Source organism: Nyctereutes procyonoides, unplaced genomic scaffold (assembly GCF_905146905.1).
Source record: "Nyctereutes procyonoides isolate TBG_1078 unplaced genomic scaffold, NYPRO_anot_genome, whole genome shotgun sequence".
NCBI classification, from domain to species: domain Eukaryota; kingdom Metazoa; phylum Chordata; class Mammalia; order Carnivora; family Canidae; genus Nyctereutes; species Nyctereutes procyonoides.
The window spans coordinates 11,539,920-11,560,658 of NW_026575037.1; the positions used below are offsets into that span (position 1 = coordinate 11,539,920).

The 20,739-nt window shown below is 41.1% G+C and overlaps 1 long non-coding RNA gene across 1 annotated transcript in view; it reads left to right on the plus strand.

The window, feature by feature from the left end:
* LOC129506027 (uncharacterized) overlaps positions 1-12,354 on the plus strand; it is a 59,782-nt gene extending 47,428 nt beyond the window's left edge. Inside the window, exon 2 of the long non-coding RNA XR_008663668.1 lies at positions 12,107-12,354. This is a non-coding gene — a long non-coding RNA (uncharacterized LOC129506027). The remainder of the gene's footprint in view (positions 1-12,106) is intronic.
* Positions 12,355-20,739: the final 8,385 nt, after the last annotated feature.

The window sequence follows — 20,739 nt, forward strand, 5'->3', positions numbered from 1 at the left end:
AGTGCTTGGCACATAGAAGGCACTTGATAAATATTTGATGAGTGAATGAATTGGTGAATAAACAAATAAGTGGATGCACGACTCTGCTATTGTTTATGACAGAATGGTTAGACTGCTAGCAGCTCATCCCACACCGTCTGAATCAGTGGGAAAGTGTCTGGCAAGTGTTTATTCTAGGTGTAACGTTTCTCCACCCCGGGTAAAATGGCAGGCCAGGAAGGCAAGATAGATTCTCTAATCCTAGGGACCCATTATAGCTCTTAGGAAAGGGATTTTGGGTACCTCCATGAAGTACATGAACAAAGGTTTCCATTCAGATTTATAGAGCTCATTCCTGTTCCTTTGTATCGACTGGCTGATCTTAAGGACTCTGGGCAAAGCCAGTAGATTACAGATGAAGGTGACATGGGAACAGCTGTCTCTCAGACACAGAAGAGGAGAAAGTGAGAGATGCAAGCTGTCAGGTCAGGGCGACATCTTATTCCTTAGGAAGGGACTGCACTTCTCTCTTGGCTTTGCTTCTTGACTTACCAGCTTTCCAACCTTTAAGGTTACCAGGGCTTGAACAAAGAAATTGTGATACAGTGAGTTTCCTTGTATTAACCAGGGTGCCTTATATTTGCCCAGTATGCTGAGAGCTTCTGTCTTCATTCCTTGTGCATTTTCTGAGGTCCATGCATATGCAAGGAAACTGTGCTAAGTGTTAGTGATATTAAAGAGAGCTCTAATGTAGCAGTGTGAGTAGAAAATGTTAATGTAATTAAAGCAACACCAAAAAGCAGAAGACAGGTATTATTCCTTTTTCACAGATTAGAAAACTGATTTAGAGATTAAGTTGCTCAAAAATACCTGCCCAGGTATTAGAAAAGCCCTGGGGACTGGATTTGACTTCAGGTGTTCTGGTGCCCAATCCAGGGCTCTGACCTTTATATTGTATATTATTCAAAGGTGATTTCCCCAACATTGCATTAGCCCACACAAATTGTCACATTGATCTGTGGCCTCCCTCTACATGGTCCAGAAGCACCAAGCAAAATGATGTATGTGATATCTTTCTTTTTTTTAAATTTTTTTTTTAATTTATGATAGTCACACAGAGAGAGAGAGAGAGGCAGAGACACAGGCAGAGGGAGAAGCAGGCTCCATGCATCGGGAGCCCGACGTGGGATTCGACCCCGGGTCTCCAGGATCGCGCCCTGGGCCAAAGACAGGCGCCAAACCGCTGCGCCACCCAGGGATCCCTGTGATATCTTTCTTGAAGTCCAACTGCTAAGGTTGGAGACAGGACCCTGACTTGTTTGATAATTGACTAGGGTTCTAGGACTCATGAATGTATCCCAGCTCTGCTACCTACTAGTGAGTGACACAGATGAAATTATTTAACCTCTTGAAGCCTCAGGTTTTTCCTTTATATTATGGGGACATAACCTATGTCAAAAAGTTGTTCCAGGGATTAGTGAATGTGTATTTGCAAAGCATTATGTTGGCTTGCTAGGGCTGTCCACACAAAGTACCACAGACCAGATGTCTTAAATAATAGAAATTTATTTCTCGTAGTTTTTGAGACTGGAAGTCCAAGATCAAGGTGTCGGTATGGTTCTTTCTTGCTGAGGTCTCTCTTCTTGGCTTGCAGATAGCCACCATCTTTGTCCTCACAAGGTCTTTCCTCTGAGCACACGTGCCCTTGGTGTTTTTGTGAGTGTCCTAATCTCTCCTTTTAAGGATATCAGTCAGACTGGATTAGGGCTCACCCTAACGGTCTCCTTTGAATTTCATCACCCCTTTAAAGGCCCTATCTCCAAATGCAGTCACATTCTGAGATCATGGGGGTTAGGGCTTCAACATGTAAAGTTTGGGGTGGGTGTGGGGGACACAATTCAGCCCATAACAAACACAAACACCTAAAACACAGAACATTAAATCAACTAATTAAACTAAAGCCTAATGTCTTATTTGGAATGCTATTCTCAGCCTTTATTGCTTTCTAGAGTTCTATAATTCATTGTTGCATACGTACAGCAGCACTTCCCCTTCTTGTTTTAAACGTGTCTCTCTCAAGCCTCCAGAATGGTTCTTTGTCCTAGTGTTTTTATACTTATAGGTTTTGGAAGATTTTACTTACTCTCTTCATAGCCTTTGTAATTTTCAAAGTTTGATGATAGCCTTGCTCAGCTCTTAGCCTTCCAGATGGAGTGGTCCCATGGCATGGCAGGAAGATCCTGGCCTGGGAGTCATGAGAGCTTGGTTCAAGTCTCCGTTCTGCCACAAGCCAGCTTTGGGCAAGTTTCCTCAGCTTTCTAAACCCCTGATTCTTTGGAGGAAGGTGGGGAACATGGACTCAATGCTAAGGCTTCATGTTCAGTGGTTCCCTGAATGGATCACTGTGGTTGAATCCCACCCCTGTCACTTTCTAGTTGGGTATCTTTGGACAAGTTACTTAACCTCTCCAAGCCCTCATTTCTTCTCCTGTAAAATGAGAATAGTAGTGTGATCTTGGTTCACAGGGTATCTGTGAGCCTCATAGGAAATAGTGCAAATAACGATGACCCCTTAGCACAGTCCCCTTCAGTAAAAAGCCAAACATATCCTAATTGTGCAAAGCCTCTTCCCGGCTTCATTCTTTCCTTCAGCCATCTTTCCTGTGTGTGTGTCTTTCCAGACTGCTAGCATCCAGATCCCCATGTCCTCTCTATTCCAGGCATACTAAGAGTTTTGTTTTGTTTGTAAAAAAAATAATATTATCTGTTTTGTATTTGGTTCATGATAATGTTCAGCATTTTGTTTGCCCCTTTTGGCGAAAGCAGTACACTCATCTCTGCTGGGTCATAAACAGAGAATTTCCTCAGCAGATTGAATAAGCACAGTAGTGAGACTGCTCAGGAAGGACTCATCATAATTGGGATTTAAAAGTCAGTGTCTGCAATATTCTTCTCACTGGGTTTTATTCTCATCCTTTTTATAGACTTTTACTATAACAAAGTGCCAAATAATTTCTTTGTTTTTACATTTTTGCCTAACTTTCACTATAGAGTTAAAATATTAAGAGGCAGCAATTAATATTAGTTTAATATTAAGAGTAGCAACATTAACCTTGCAGTATTGCAATCATCTTCTTTTCCATCTATAGAGCAAGTGGAAAAATAGGTGCTGTGACCCCTCCTTGCTAGTTTAGGCAAATACTTAAAACTTTTTGGTCCTATGTGAAAGATTGACAGATATCTGATCCCCAAGTCCAAATCACAGATTTTTAAAAAGATTTTACTTATTTATTCATGAGAGACACAGACAGAGAGGCAGAGACATAGGCCAAGGGAGAAGCAGGCTCCCTGTGGGGAGCCTGATACCAGACTTGATACCAGGACCTTGGGATCATAATCTGAGCCAAAGGCAGATGCTTAATCACTGAACCACCCAGGTGCCCCCAAATCACAGATCTTATATCTTAATAGCTCTTGAAACAGTTGAAGGAGGAGATGGTTGAAAGTAGCTGTAATAAGATGCAGACTCTTTTAAATCATTGACTCACTTTCAAACCAAACAAAATAACAGTTAAGATTCAGTTGGGAGAACATTTTTGATGTTTCAGGTTTATTTTGCTTCAGTTGTTTTAAAAGTCAGAAATAGTATGAAGAATTAATTCGGAGGGATATGTGCACCTCTATGTTTCTTGCAGCATTATTTACAGTAGCCAAGTTATGGAAGCAGCCCAAGGATCCATCTGAAATGAATGGATAAAGAAGATGTGATATACGTGTGTGAACAGCACACACACACACAATATAATATTATTCAGCCATAAAAAGGAATGAAATCCTGTCATTTGCAACAACGTGGATGAATCTAGAAAGTATAATGCAAAGCAAAATAAGCCAGTCAGAGAAAGACAAATACCATATGATTTCACTCATGTGTGGAATTCCAGAAACAAAACAAGCAAACAAAATGGGAAGAAAAGGACAACACCAGACTCTTAACTATAGAGAACAAACAGATGGTTACCAGAGGGGTGGGGGTAAGGGGATGTGGGAAGTAGGTAAAAGGGATTAAGATTATACTTATCATGATGAATACTGAGTAATATATGGAATTGCTGAGCCACTGTATTGTATACCTGAAACTAATATAACACTATGTATCAACTATACTGGAATTAAAGTAATTCTAAAAAAATTTAAATAAACTAATTTATTTTTTAAAAAAGGGAAATAAATATCAAAGATTTTAATGCTGCTAAAATGGTTTATCTAAGCGCTCTTTTAAAATTAAATTAAATTTTATTTTATTCTAAAGGTTTTATTTATTTGAGAGAGTTAGTGAGTGAAAGAGGGAGAGAGAATCTGAAGCAGATTCTGCACTGAGCACAGAGCCTGATGCGGGGCTTGATCCCACAGCCCCATGATCATGACCTGAGCCAAAACCAAGAGTCAGACACTTAAAAGACTGAGCTACCCAGGTGCCTCACTAAGTGGTTTTATTTATTTTTATTTATATATTTTTTACGATTTTATTTATTTGAAAGAGAGCAGAACGAGAGAGAGAGAGAGAGAGAGAGAGCATGAGCAGGGGTGAGGGCCAGAGGGAGAGGGAGAAGCAGACTCCCCACTGAGCAGCGACCCCCAACATGGGGCTCCATCCCAGGACCGTGAGATCATGACCTGAGTCAAAGGTAAACACTTAACCAACTGAGCCACCCAGGCGCCCCTCTAGGTGCTCTTTAAAAATACTTTGGGTTGCTTTGTGAAAAGAAAGTATAAGTTTATTGCCTCTAAAGGGATGTCAAAGACTCATCTAAATTTGATTACCAACTGACAATCTGTCATGTATTTGAAGATAGCAGTTATGTCTCATGGAAGTTTGTAATTTTCTTGGCTAAATCTCTTCGCCTCCTTCAGCTATTTTTTATGTGACCGGGCTGCCTGGTTCTGGGTTTTTTTGTCTAGTTGTCATTCAATGTGCTTGTTAATCTAGAAGTGTGGCATCCAGAGGTGACTTTTATCACTTTAGATATGGACTGACCTGAGCAAAACAAAGTGGTCTTTCTATAGCCCCTCTTTGGAATGCTATGCTTCCTTTGGCCCTGGCCACATCAACCATATCACAGTATTGACTCACAGTAGCTTGTGGTTACCTAAGAATTCTAGAAGAGCTACTGTTATTTCCTTCTCTTGAACCAGAGCAATTATTTAAGCTTTTAATTTTGAAATGATAGATTCTCAGGAAGTTGCAAAGAAAGTACAGAGAAGTCCTAAGTACCCTTCTTCTAATTTCCCCCAATGGTTACAACTTTCTTAAGTATAATATAAAAACAGGGACATTGACATTGGTACAATGTGTGGGTATAGTACTATGCCATTCCATCTATTTCTTTTTTTAAGAGAAGGAGGAGGGACAGACAGAGAGGGAGAGAGAGAGAGAGAATCTCAATCAGGCTCCATCCTGACTCAGGGCTCAATCTCATGACCCTGATATCATGACCTGATCTGATATCAAGGGTCCTTCCCTTAACCAACTGAGCCAGCCAACAGTGCCTCCTACCTATCTTTTTGACTTAAAAACTGAGTTCATTAAATAACAAACCTTGTAACTACCTACTTGTCTTTAGGCGGTATCCTCTATCATTTGTAATTATATTGTGAGGATTGAATTTTTTGAGACCTTCTTGTTTCACTAGAACATTCCTCCCTTAATGTTTCTTAATACCTCTGACAAAAAAACCACCTGAACGAACACTCCACACTCAGGGTTCCCCATATCAGTTCGTGGCATGACCACTCACTCACTTACCTAAATTCAAGTTCTTGGAGATGTGTTTCCTCCTTCCTTTCACCTACAACTTATTGCCAATTTATTAGTAAATCTTGTCAACTTTCAAAATTTACCCTGAAGCTATTTCTTATCATTCCCACTATGACCTCCTTGGTCTAAGCAATCATTATTCTGGCCTCTATCACTGACCTCTGGCCTCCTAACTGACCTCCCAGACCTAATCTTGCTACCCTTAAATCTATTCTTTACAGAGAGCATAGAGAGATCCCTTGAAGAAGCAATGTGAGCCATAAGCAGCCTTCTGCTTAGCACCTCCAGTGGCTTTCCATATGATAAGAACTAAATTCTTATTTATACAACATTTATAAGCCAAGAAAACTTGGTGTTTCACATATATTAACTAATTTAATCCTTACAACAACCATCTGAGGCAGCGTCTGGTAGGATTTTCATCTTATAGATGAGGAATTTCCATCAGACAGAAGGTAAGTGACTTTTCCAAGGTCATACAGCTAGTGCATGGAAGTCCCAGGATGAGACCTCAGGCAGGTCAGCTCCAGCATCAATAAAACCCTGTTTTACCTTGTGCCTTTTGAAGGAAATCATTATGTGCAGCCCACACTTAAGTGTGAGCATTATGTTTCACTTCCTCAAGGGAGAATTAGTTACATAAATTATTTGGAATTCCTCTGCATAGGAGATTTATCTCTTCTCTATTTATTTATTCAATCATTTACATATGTCACCATGGATGCAAAGATATGTATTTTATACCCTGGGTTATAAGTCAATACTACTTCATATTGTTGCTAAACTTATTCCAGTTTTTAGGGCACCTGGTGGTTCAGTCAGTCAAGCATCTGCCTTCAGCTTAGGTCATGATCCCAGGGTCCTGGGATCCAACCCTCTGTTGGGTTCTCTGCTCATTTGGGAGTCTGCTTCTCCCTCTTCCTCTGCCCCTCCTGCTGTGGTCTCTCTCTCTCAAATAAATAAGTAAAATCTTTTAAAAAGATTTTAAAAATTCCAGTTTTGGCCATAAGAAGTGATTTCATTCTACTCCCATTGACATAGTCCCATTAGTGTGGGTTTTTTGGTTTTTGTTTTTAATTTTGAGCACTTCCTTACTTTCTGACGCTACAAGATTGTTTCAAGCTTATCTTATGTATTTCCTTTCCCAGTCCTAGAATCAGCCATTTGTCCAAAGAGCTTTCTCTACTTTTTAAATAACATTTATCACTACTTGGCATTTTATTATATATTTGTGTGTTTGCTTTTTGTTCCTCTCTTCCCTGTCTATACTTTAAGTTTCACATGGACAAGAGCCTGTTTTATTCAATGCTGTAATCCAGCCATAAAGCAGTGCTTAGCGTACAGCACATGTTCAACTTTGTTGAATCAATTTCTGACTGTGGGACCAGTGATCTTTCTGTAGCTTTGAACTTTAATTTGCCCCCCTCCAGAAGTTGGGAAAATGATACTCACCATTTACTTGTTTGGCTGTTCGTGGTTGTTTTTCCTAAGATTTTTCTCATCTTTATGATCCTGATGACTCCTTACTTGATCAACAGTAAATCTAGGATAGCACTTCTTTTATTGCCTCTTCAATTTTGTATGCAAGAAAATAATTTAAAGAAGTTCTGTTTTTAGAAGAAAATGAGACTAGTGATTTCTCATCATGTCCATATTTTCTATATTGTGTAAATACAGTACCATTCTGAGCCCAGCCATGTTGCTACTACTGTTACCTTGTCTTTAGAATTCTCCTAAATGGTCTCATAACCAATCCTTGAGTTCATGGATATCCAGGACTTGACATGTCTGCTAGGACTTTCAAATCTGCAAAGCACAGGCTTCTGTGGCCATGTTGTAGTTGCCAGACACTATATGCTAAGTCTAGAAAATCTTTAAGATGGTATTTGCATTCTTATATGGAAATTTCCAGGTAATTTTGTTACTTAAACTCTGGCTTTCCTACTGAACTCTATTATGTATGCCCTCTTCTTAGTGATTTTCCTCTATGGTCTTTCTTTGCTACTCCTGACAGCCTTTATAGAACATGATTTTGTACTTTTACCTAGGGATGTCTCCTCATTCTAGTAGAAAACCTGTTTGTTCACTTAAGTGAGCATCCTTTTGTCACGTTCTTCCTGGTTCTTACTAGATTTACTCTAATTTTAGCCAGAATTTCATCCTCTTTTGTTAGTAATAGGTCAGAATGCTAAATCTTATGGGGTATTTTGTCTTGTTTTTGTTTTTAGTGCATTTTCGTAGGTATATTTTCTCTTTCTGCCTTCTAAAATAAACCTGGAACGTTGATAGCAATAAGGGGTAAGGAAAAAAGATAAAACAGGCAAGAAATATGTGAAACAACAGGGTAGGGGTTGACATTTTAGATAACAGCTAGGGAAGGTCCCTCTAGAAGGGGACTTTGGGTAAAGTGTTGAAGAGAGGAGAGAGTGACAACCGTGTGGTTCTCTGGGGGAAGAGTGTTATTGACACAGAGAACTGCAAGTGCAAAGTTCTGAGGTAGGAGAAGCCTGGCACTACCTAGAAATAGCAAAGTAACAATGTGGCTGGTGCCAAGTGAGGGAGAAGGAAATTAGCAGGAGAGGAGATCAGGGAGCTATGGGAGGAAGAGCAGGTCATATAGGTCTCAGTATGGACTTTCTGTCTTTTTTTTTTTTTTTTTAATTTATGATAGTCACAGAGAGAGAGAGAGAGAGGCAGAGACACAGGCAGAGGGAGAAGCAGGCTCCATGCACCGGGAGCCCGATGTGGGATTTGATCCCGGGTCTCCAGGATCGCGCCCTGGGCCAAAGGCAGGCGCCAAACCGCTGCGCCACCCAGGGATCCCTGGACTTTCTGTCTTTATACTGAATGAGTTATGAGAGTCCATTAGAAGTTGTGAATGTGAGTGTGTGTATGTGTGTGTGTGTGGGAGGGTGTGTGCACATGTCTAGGAGCTTGCAACTGGGATAAAGTCAAAAAGGCAGACTAGGACTAAATTTTGCCAGGCATATCTGTAGAAACAGGTATAGGTGATTACGAGACTCGTCCTTTTTAGTGGAGAGCTGCGTCATTAAGCAGAAGAGAGAATGCAGGTGTGCCGTAGTTGCCAGACTACCATTTAGTTTTGAGAATACTGTGGGAATATATTGAACCATTGTCAACAGGTTTATTGATAATTTTTAAATTTTGCAGGTAGATAAACAGACACAATCAAAAGTCATGAGTAAAGGTTGAGTCAGGTCTTTCGATTGCTAGCTCTGCACCATCTCTAGGCACTGCTTTCTTTAGAGATTTAGCTCTGATGAAAATTACTACTGGATCTCTTCACCTGGAGTTCGCATCAGAATTATCCAGAAGACTGGGCAGCCCCAGTGGCTCAGTGGTTTAACGCTGCCTTTGGCCGGGGGTGTGATCCTAGAGACCTGGGATCGAGTCCCACATCAGGCTTCCTGCATGGAGCCTGCTTCTCCCTCTGCCTGTGTCTCTGCCTCTCTCTCTCTCTCTCTCTCCCTCTCTCCCTGAGTCTGTCATGAATAAATAAAATAAATAAATAAAATCTTAAAAAAAGAATTATCCAGAAGAGAGATTTTTTGAAATATGCATGTCCCTAGGAATACTGAGTCAATAGTTTTGGGGAGGGACCTACTATATGTGGTTGAGATAGTTTCCAGGTGATTGTGATGTGCAGCCCTGATCAAGAAATCCCTGAACCAATGCAAGAATTGGCCCACTGTAATTTTACGAAACAAAAATTAGTGGAATACATTAAAAATCCCTACCTTAGCTATTTATGAGCAATAGAAAGATGAGAGATTCTTAGCTGCCTTTACATATAGTTTCCTCTCACTTGGGGAGAATATTACCATTAAAGATTTTTCACATTCAGAGAACCTGGGGCTAAAAATTGCTTTTGCACTATGAACTATGGGCAAATTGGTCCTGGTCTTCTCTGGGTTCCTTTCTCTTAATAGATTGCTCTAATAATCAGTGCCACAGCTCAGAGTAGTTTTTGGAATGTCTCTCCTGGGATGAATATATTTTTATGTTCTTAGTTTAAAAAAACATACTTGTTTAGGGCTTTATAAATTTCAATTTTAGAGGGGAGAAACAAAATCCGTTTGTTTTTTATTTGTATGTATTGCTAGACTGGCTGATTGATTCTTTGGGTGAACAAATAGCCTCCCTAGAAGGTTCCACATGCTTGATCTAAGAAATAAGGCCACAGAAGCTATTTTTATGTAGCAGCTAGGGTTCAGGCTCCAGGTTAGATAATGCTGCACTTGCTCTGGCTCTCGGCTATGTATCAGCTTTGTGGACTGGGGTAACTTGTCTTGGCTTCATCATCTGCAGAAAGGGATAATAAAGGTATCTATCCTCTTGTATTTCACGGAGAGTGTTTATGTAAAATGCTTAGCACAGTGCCTAAATCACAGGCTTTAGTGAATATTAACTCTCACCATGTTTCATAGATTCTGAGCCATGTCCTGGAATTGAGTCTCACAATGATAATTTCCAGATTTTTTTTTAAAGGATATATGAGCTTAAAATCAGTGCTACCTTGGATTTGATGAAATAGGTATTAATACTAGAATATACCATAGTCAGTGACTTTAGCAAACACAAATTTACACATAACAGTTTATGAGTTAATCTCTAATATTTTGTTTGAATAACTTGAATAGATCCAGAAGATATTAATTTGAATTAACAATTATGTCAATGTGTCTATGCAGTAATAATGAATACTTTCTTTTCAAAAATGTTCCAATATATCACCTCTTTATTAATTCCTTCCAAAGAGCCCCAGATTGATGGCATTTTTCACATCTATAAAAATAATCTCTTTTTTAGCCGACAATGGCAGCCAAATATTATCTGAATCTACTGAGGATGGCGTAATGGTCTTTGGTTGCAGCAAGATAGATTGCAGTCAGAGATGAAGGAGAAATGAGTGGAAGTACAGACAGAACTATTCATGGTGGGTTACCCTTGTCCTCTGCTCTAAGCTGACCTGACCCTAATGAAGAATCCTTGGAGACTCCTTGTAGCGTCTGTTGCAAGAATACTGCTAAGGATATATCCATCACATTGCTCAGGATCCCTCTTTTTATTTAGTTATTCAACAAATATTCACTGAGGCTCCTCCTAAGTGCTAGACTCTATCCTAGGAGGTACAAACCAGGTTCTTGTGCTCACAGACCTTAAATAGTGGGAGAAATACATGATAAGCAAATTATTAAATAAATAAAAATTTTCGTGTAGTGATTAGATGGTAAAAAAAAAAAGAGTGAAGAATACCACCTTGGAGATGGGGGGAAGGAAGAAAGCTTTCAATTGGACAGTCAAATGCAGCTTCTATTTAAGATGAGACTCTGAGCTGAGGCCTGAATGAGTTAAACATGCAACGATTTGAGCAAAGGGCATTCTGGGAAATACACACACACACACACACACACACACACCACACACACATTGCACAAAGGTCTTGAGTCAGGCATGCCCCTAGTGTGTTCAAGGAGCAAAGTGGAAACCAGTGTGCTAGTTGCTGAGATTGAAGGTCTGGAGAGGACTTATGCATCAGGGTTTCTAGGTGGAGGGGGAAGTTGCTAGAGCTTAGAAACACATTTGGGTTGCTCAGCCATATTCATCTTCTGGATCCCATGAATTGGATATCTGAACTCATTGCAATCACTTTCTCCTCTGCTGCTCAAAAGCTCAGGGCCAGATCTGTGACCTTTAGTAAGTGCCTAGGAGCCTGAGCTTATATTACTTTCCCAGCACCATCTTGCACCTAATCCTGTGTGTCTTTTCTTTCTAACACTTCCTTATGTACCTCATCCTGGTTTATTTTATCTTTCAAGTAAGTCACTTCAAATCCATTTGTGGATGAAGCTGAGTGTACTGTACATAAGTGCATAAACATGAGTGGAGGGACGGGGGTAGTGACATCTCCTTCATGGAGTCTTCAGAACAGCATAGATTTGTCTTATCCAGTTGATCTTAGAGGCTGGCTCCTCTACCTATGATTTCTGGCTCCTTGGGTTTTCACATGTGGGTATGGGTTTGCAGCATTTTTGTTCTATAAAGTCACAAACACTGAATTGAGGAATATGAACCATTGCTCCAGGGGAGATATACAGGATGAGGTTGTAGAACCTCTGGTCACAACATTCTTATCAACCAATCAATACACATTCCTGTTTTGTGTGTTTCTGCTTAAAAACACCTGATTTAGTATATATTGCTGATTCATTTATGTAGAATTCATGGCTAACAGCAGCAGAACTCATGCCTGAGCAAAGCTTATCTAACATATATGTTTTCTTTGTAGGGCCCATCCCAATCTTCTTATGCTTAAGATACCAGACAGCACTTCGGGATTATGCTTGGAGATCAGGGGGATCCCTGAGTGGCTCAGTGGTTTAGCACCTGCCTTCGGCCCAGGATGTGATCCTGGAGTCCCGGGATCGAGTCCCACATCATGGAGCATGGAGCCTGCTTCTCCCTCTGCTTGTGTCTGTTTCTCTGTCTCTCTCTGTATCTCTCATGAATAAATAAATAAAGTCTTAAAAAAAAGGATTAATGCTTGGAGATCATTTAAACTGAAATCATTGACAAGAAGGATAAAAATGTGAAAAATGTGATCACTATAAAAACTGCAAAAAAGACACTTGCTTGGTGTAGAAGAGTTGAAGCAACATGACAGAGTATTGCCTAATTCAACCTTAACTGGGAACATGTATGTCTAGCAACTCCAGTTTTTTTCCAGTCTGCAGGTGTTTGGGAATGCCTGGAACAGTGCTGGTATATTGATTTTGGAAATGACAGATATATTTTAGCAGGGAGGCAATTTTGCAAACACAGAAACCAATGAGTAATGATTGACTGTAGTTTAAAAAAAAGTTTTGTTACCTTTGATATAGACCCGGATAATCCCAGTATTGAGATGCATGTTAACAAGTCTAAGAGCTCTTTATTCAAGTCCTAGTAAGGAGGTTATTTTCACTGCTTGGAACAATACTACTGGGAGCCCATACTACTGGGAACGTTTGGCAGTTGACTTCGAAAAGCTGTTTCTCAATGGTTTTTCCTAAGGAAGTTAAGGAACCAGGAGGTATGATCTAAGTGGTCTGGTTGGATAAAAAAATTCCTTGAAGTATTGCGGTCAAGAGGAGAGTAAAAAATTCCAGCTACTTACATAGAGAGGCTCTTACTCTCCTGAGAGTCTGGACCTCCCGGGCAGCTGGCCTCAAGATGGCTGCCCAGATGGGGTGGAGCACAGGAACAGGAAGCAAGAATGGGGCTCTTCAGACTGTTTCCTCTTCTTGATCTTCCCCTGGCCCATGTTTGTGGTTTCTACCACTTTTCTTGGTATGGATTTCAGTTCTTCAATCATTCTTGGTGCCCCTTTTCCTCAACCCCCCTGGTCACTAAGTTCCATCTATTCTTGCCCTTGAATCTAGGTCCTGCTTTCCATGATCACACTGTCTTACTCCATGTTTCCTTCCTGTTCTCCAAGCCCATTGGTGTCAATGCTTAGTGTTTTTCTCCACCTCTGGCCTCAACTCCCTCTAAGCCAAATTCTTCCTAAAAGAATCCCTTACTCAAAAACCTTCCATGACTCCCTATATCTATGGATTTAAACTCAAACACATTGACTTCAAACTCATCTCCCCCATTCGTTGTTCTTCCCAAAGTTATTACAGATGCTTTTTCTAGTCTCGTCTGTCATGGCTCCTTTACATGTGTTCATATACACTAGGCTGACTGTTTCCTTGCTATTTTCAAAACATAACTAAAATTTCCAACCACAAATGATTATTCGTCTTGTACTTTTTACCAGATATACTTTCTTTCTATATCTACTATTTAAAATTATATGCAGGATTAATGACATGTTTCCCAATTTTCCCCAACTGGATACAATTTTCTGCTCCCTGAACTTTTTCAGCATTTTACTTTTGCCTCTAGTGAAGTTTTACATGTTTGCTTTGTATTCATTATTTTTTCTTACTGTTAGGCCTTTTATAAGAGACAGAAAACTACCTGTTTCCCAACATCCTTAAAGGAGACCTTGCACAGAATAGGTGCTCAATAAATATTTATGGAACCTGAAGACTGTTCTTAGTAGCCACCATTCTAGGAAGAAAAGTAGAAAAAAAGGAGGAATGCCACCAGGTGTTTGTACCTAGGTCACCTTAAAAAGCACATGATGGGTTCAGATAAAAATAAGGAATGTACTCCAAATCCCAGATATCTAAGAAGCCACTGACCATTCTTTTTTTAATAATAAATTTATTTTTTATTGGTGTTCAATTTGCCAACATATAGAATAACACCCAGGGCTCATCCTGTCAAGTGCCCCCCTCAGTGCCCACCACCCAGTCACCCCCACCCCTTGCCCTCTTCCCCTTCTACCACCCCTAGTTCGTTTCCCAGAGTTAGGAGTCTTCCATGTTCTGTCTCCCTTTCTGATATTTCCTACCCATTTCTTCTCCCTTCCCCTCTATTCCCTTTCACTATTTTTTATATTCCCCAAATGAATGAGACCATATAATGTTTGTCCTTCTCCGATTGACTTATTTCACTCAGCATAATACCCTCCAGTTTCCATCTTAAAATTCCAGAGAAATGTAAGTTAAATCCACAAATGCACTAGAGTCAAGTACCAAAAAAACCCCTGGAAGTCTCAGGAATTTCCTTCAAAAGTTATGTAGAACTGCTGCGAGCATCTCTGGGTGTTGTGATCTAGATAGGCCCTAGGCTCAGTGTTAGTCTAGGTGTGGCAAAGCCCACTAAGGCTTACCATAGTCCCTTTGTCATCTCTAGCCCTTGGCTGAACAAGAACTTGAGGTTTCAAGAAGATACACAGGCCAGGGCCTTACCATATGGTGGTAACCACCCTGTTATTCCTTGTCCAAACTGTCATCTAAGAAAAAAAAAAAGAAAAGAGGGAGTGAGAGAGAGAGATAGTAAGTACTTGGAGTGGTGTGTGATTGGGGTAGGTCACAGGAAATTCACTATGAGTTCTTTCAAGTATAGTGAACAAAGAGGAAGGCCAGAAATCATTTTACAGGCAGTAAAATAGCATACCTGTTTTATTTTAAAATGACTATCCTTTTCTATGTTAACCTGAGCCAAATTGTCTCCATTCACTCACTCCAAACTTATTTATTTATTTATTTATTTTTAATTTTTTATTTATTTATGATAGTCACACACACACAGAGAGAGAGAGAGGCAGAGACATAGGCAGAGGGAGAAGCAGGCTCCATGCACCGGGAGCCCGACGTGGGATTCGATCCCGGGTTTCCAGGATCGCGCCCTGGGCCAAAGGCAGGCGCTAAACCATTGTGCCACCCAGGGATCCCTTTTTTTTTTCTTTTTTTTTTTAATTCCAAACTTATTTATTTAGTGCCTTTTAGGTTCCAGGCACTTTCCTGGGCATTAGAATACACCATTGCACATGATGATCTTATCCCTCTAAGGTGATTGGGGTCATCTGCCTGTGGTGATCACAGCCTGTCATTGTTGCCTACTGCCCTAAACTTGGTGATTCCCTTGGGAATAAAAGACAATCATACTCAATGAACTGCCCAGGGCTTCGTGAAGGAGGGGCTGGCAGAAATCAGGGAAAGAACTTGGATATTAGCTCTTGACTGGTGCAATACTCTACCTCTTAAATGTCTGATCAAGGAGCTACACACCCAAGTGACTAATTCTACAAGGCAGGTGCCACTTTCAGCATACTGTGAGGCTTCTTTTCAGATTTTCTATAAGCCTAAATGTACATTTTTTTTGAGAGAGAGAGAGAGAGAGTGTGTGTGTGTGCTTGTAAGCAGTGGGGGAGGGGCAAAGGGAGAGCCAGAGAGAATCTTAAGAAGACTCTATACCCACAGCTCAGAGCCCAAGGCAGGGCTTGATCTCATGACCCTGAAATTAAGAGTTGGATGTTTAACTGATTGAGCTGCCCAGGAGTCCCATACATGTACATTTTTCAAGTTATCACCTGTTTCCCCTACACCCTCCCCTCGGAATAAAAAAAGATGGGGGAAGGGTATAAATCTTCTTCACTATTTTGTTTTTCGTACTTCTCCTCACATCTGGCTTTTGCCACAACTGGCAGCAGAAATGCTGACCTGTCATGAGAAAGCCTTTCTAGGGGACACGTGGCTGAGCAGCAGCAGCAGCAACAGCAGCAGGAAGTACAGGAAATCTCATGAGATGGTCTGTTCTTGAACACTTGCCAGCTTTCTTCTGCAGTCTCATGAGGGAAAGAGAAACATCCTAGTTACTGGAGATGTAACTAGAACAGTCTCAATTCTCAACTGTTTGAGGTTCACCCATAACTGACAGAATGACCACAGAACACAACTGTTAGACTCCAGCCACAGCCTGTGGCCATGGTGCTGTATGTTGAGATACTTTTTATTCTAATGACTCCACACACCCAGGGAGCCCAAGAGTTAATACTGGCAGTGAACGGCATCAAGCAAGGCTTTCTCCGCAAGTGCTGTGATGTGCTGGGTCATGGTAAGATGTTGCTATGGAGTCCTGGGGAGGTCACGTGAGAGGGGAGAGGTCATGGTCTGTTTTTGTGAGGCAACAAGGTAGCTGCTAGTTCTAAGGGGAAAGGGAAAAAGTCTGGATTCATAGACCAGAGCTGACTTCTCTGGAAGACTCAGGATGGGGACCCATGGTGGCTTGTGTACACTTTGACAATTTAGCTAATACACGCAATGTGCCCTCTAGGATGAAGATATTGTTTCCAAGTCAGGAGCCTTCTGAAAGTTTCATCAGAGAGAGAGAGAGAGAGAGAGAGAGAGAGAGAGAGACAGACGAAAGAGGAAAAGAAGAGAGAGATAAAGAGAAAGAAACTTTCTCTGCCACATCTTTAGCAAGTGTTGTTTCCTGAAACAGCAAGGTCCATTCTAAGAAATGGCTGGGCTTCACTGCCAGGGTTTGCTGAAAGCACTCTGTTAAAGCCAGCACAGAAAGACTGGCCGCAAGCCAAATGTTCTGACCTATCTAAACCGACCCAGGCACATGTCCAACGAGAGCACCCTTTCTTTTTGTTTTTGGCCGCCTTTTATCCTCTGGTACATACCTTGAGAACTGGAGATTCTGAGATGCTCTGGTTTTGTCTTACATACACCAAAAGTGCTGGGCCACGCACAGCCCTACCTTAGAAAAGCATCTAATAAACCCAGTGGATGACTTCTTCAAGCAAGACTGGCAGTTCAGTCTAATTTGGAGGAAAAATGAGAAGCCGTCTAAAATAAGGCCAGACACCAGCTATGGGCCCTGGACCAGCCATCAGTCACCAGAGCCTAGAATTCCAAAAACCCTCTGCCACTTCTCTTACCTGAAGGGGACCTCCTCCCTAGGCTGAAAATGTGAAGAGCAGAGCTGGATACTGCCAGAGGCTTGGTGGATTACAGCCCGGAATGGGACTTGCCAGTCAGAAGTTGCCAGGCCCCAACGTTGTGGTCGGTTGAGGATTATCGTCTGACTTGCCTACTGGCATGCTAGTGACATCCTCCACATGCAGGTGGTAGGGGTGAGAGCATTCCTGGGCTGCTGATAATTTGGATGGAAGGTATTAAATAACTGAATTATAAAATGCAATTGAAGATATGTATGCTCAAAACAATTTGTCTTTGTAACGGAAGCTCAGGTATTATTTTAAATGGATTTCCTCCTACCTTCTTCCCACTGCATACAGCTGTCTTGGTGATCTGAACCGCCCTGCCCACTCTTGTTCAACCTACAATCAAATTCTAACAGTGAGAATTTCCTTAATAGATGGTTAATGAAGATGAGAAAATTAAAGATGTATTAAAACACACACACACACACACACACACACACACACACACACACACACTATTTCCCAAGCCTGGGAGTGACCCACATACTTATGAAAAGAAGGCTGCTCAACTTCTGCTGAGCAGGGGTGGGGGATACAGGGTTTTTGTCACTACTCTTGGGCAAATGCTAAATATCCACTTGCCCTCCCCACTGCCACCACCTCTGAAAACAGAAAAACAGACAAGAAGCCTTGCCACAAAGATTGCTTTCACATTGAACAGACAGATGTTTTCTAGCATCTATTAACCCTAGGGCTATTATTAGAAGTTGATTTTTTGGTTTTATGGTAAAAGTCTCTTAAAAGTAATCCCATAATCATAAAGACGTCAGAATAAAGTAAACATTTCAAGTCCCTCCTTGTGGCCAACATATTTCTAAACAACAACCAAAGTAATAATATTTTCTCCTCAATAATGTTGGCATTGTTTGATTCTTCTACATGCCTTATCTTACCTGATCCTTTGGAGTGGATGAGGTAAATTGGCCTGATTTTACCATCTTCACTTTACAGCATGGAGGAGTGGCACATATGGAGGTGTGCCTCCCAACCCCCCACCAAGGAAGGGACCGGTTGAGGGATGGGCAGTGGGTCAGCAGACAGCCTCATGCCAGCTCCTTTAGGGGTGCCTCAGTGGCCAAGAGCTGCCTCACCTGAGTCACGCTCTTCTCAAGGGCAACAGAGTCTTGAGGAGGAATCTGAAGGCCCAACATTTCAGCCCACTGCAGGATCACCATGATAGGCACTGATCCTTCCAGAGCTCCCCACCAGCTAAGCCCAGGCTCTGTTACATCTGCCTTGCAGTGGAAGGAGAAGGCCTGAGCCTATGACACCAAGTGATGATGAGTCCAGAACTGCTCACCTTGGCCTGGCTCCTGTCATATCCACCAAGTCATAAGTTCTAGTGGGCCCAGAAATAATTCATTATAGAATTGAGATGGTGCATCTGGGATTGAGCAAAGCAGGAATAGAGGGTTCAGGCTGCATCACAGAGAGCTCAGCCCTCACTGTGGCACCTACCACCCTTGGGTCAGTGGCCCTCCCTCAGCTCACCTTCACGGTTGTATAAGTGGCTCTTTACAACATGCTGAAGGAGGGTAAAAAAGCCGGAGCATGTCTTATGGATGGATGGACTTGGTGTTTGTGTGCAAGTTGAATGTTGGTGACAGCTGGACTATAGTCCCACTCAGGCCTGGCACTGAGGAAGGAGGGCCAAGAGAAAACTCTGCTAATGAGCAAAGCTTTGAGCAGTGCACGAGGTCATCCACACGGTGTGAGAAGAAAAGTGGTCTGAGATTAGAATATACAAGGACTCACACACTGGAGTCTAATTTTCAAAGGGATGATCTCTGATGTCTCACCCAGACTTACGAGTGAGGGAGAGAGAGATTCTATTTTCCTTCCTTTGGGGTAGGTACCTTTTGTCTCAGGATTGACCTGACTTCTCTCTGGAGTCCCTCCCTCATCAAAGGGTCCCTTACAGGTTGGGAGGCCACTCTCTCCTTTTGAGATGTGACGGTTCAGGATGATAGAGAGTGCACAGGACACATAGAGAACATTTCAAAACCAAATAGCTTCTGAAACTTTATCCCTAGCTCTGGGTTATGGCCCCTCCAGGCACAGACTTCTGAGAAACCTGGACAAGGTCATGTGATTTTCTGTTCCAGGCTTAGCTAATAATAATACAGACCTAAAATAAACATACCTAGGCATATTTGGACAGTACACTTAAATTTGCATTTATAGCAATACGGTCAAGTTTGGGGAGGGGAGAAGAGGAGAGTCCTCAATTAGCCACTTAATTGGTGGCATAAGTTAAATATTTCAGTTTATTGAATTTATTAATATTGCAGTTTACCCACAGTCAGGGGAGAATGAAAAGCTATGTATCTTTCAAGAAACTTATTTTAACAAGGGACATTTCTTTATCAAATAGGATCCCTTTCTTTATCATGGAAAGAGAGATCGGCCTAAAGAAGCCTTGCCCCTTTTGCTCCCTGATTCTGTACCCATCTCAAAATCCTCAAGCTATCAGGAAAACAGTCAAAAATGGCTGAGACACCAAGAGGATAATGCCCTTGTTGCTAAAAATCCTTACAAAATTAAGCTGGTATATCCACATGCAAAATAATGATGACAATAAGAGTAATCCCATTCAAAATAATCAGACAAAACTGTTACCTGTGGTTTTAAACCTTTTATTTTGATAAGAAACACTTGGGGAGTTTTAAAAATATAATAAGAGCTGAGCTCTGTTTCCTGAGACTGAGATTCAGTTGTTTTGGGGAGGGAGCTAGGCATCTACCTTCTTCAAAAAGCTCTTGGGAGGTTTAACATGCAGCCATGATAGGGAACCACTGACCTAGACCTTGACTTAGAACCAGTTATTTTCTATCCCCACAGAAGAACATGCATTTGGCAGGAGGGGGTCCTAAAGAGGCTGAAAGCAATCATCAAAAAGATCTCTACAGAAATCAGGTAAACCAAAGCCTATTTTTGGTGACAACCCACAAGTCTCCATATTCAACAAAAATTCTATGAACCTTTCAAAACACAATATTAAATAAAATCTACATTTCAAGTATTAATGCTGAATTATTAATAATTCGATGATAAAATGTAAGGTTATTGTTTTACAGTGTTTCTGATTTGAATTCTGTAAATGGGAGGGCAAATTCCCTATTGGGTGTGCCAATTATTACTACAAAAAAATGTCTACTGTCCTGTTGCTACTGTCACAGAGGGTTCCTAAGACAGTCCAGGCTGCCAATGGACAGACTACAATAGTGGCAGCCCAGTAATGGGGAGAAGCATTAATCTGGAAGCTAGACGACTTGGACTGTTGTCCTGTTCCTGACACAGAGCTAGTGAGCTATTTAACTGAGATTCTTTTTCATCTGTAAAATGGAGGAAATAATGATTATTTAAATCACAGGGAAGGTAGCTGTGGGGCTAAATCAGATAAAAGTACTTTATAAAGAAGTGAACATTTATGTATAGTATCACTATAGTGATATAGTGATAGTGTTATTCACTATGATATGATAGTGTTATTCACTATAGTGATATAGTGATAGTGTTATACACTATGAGTT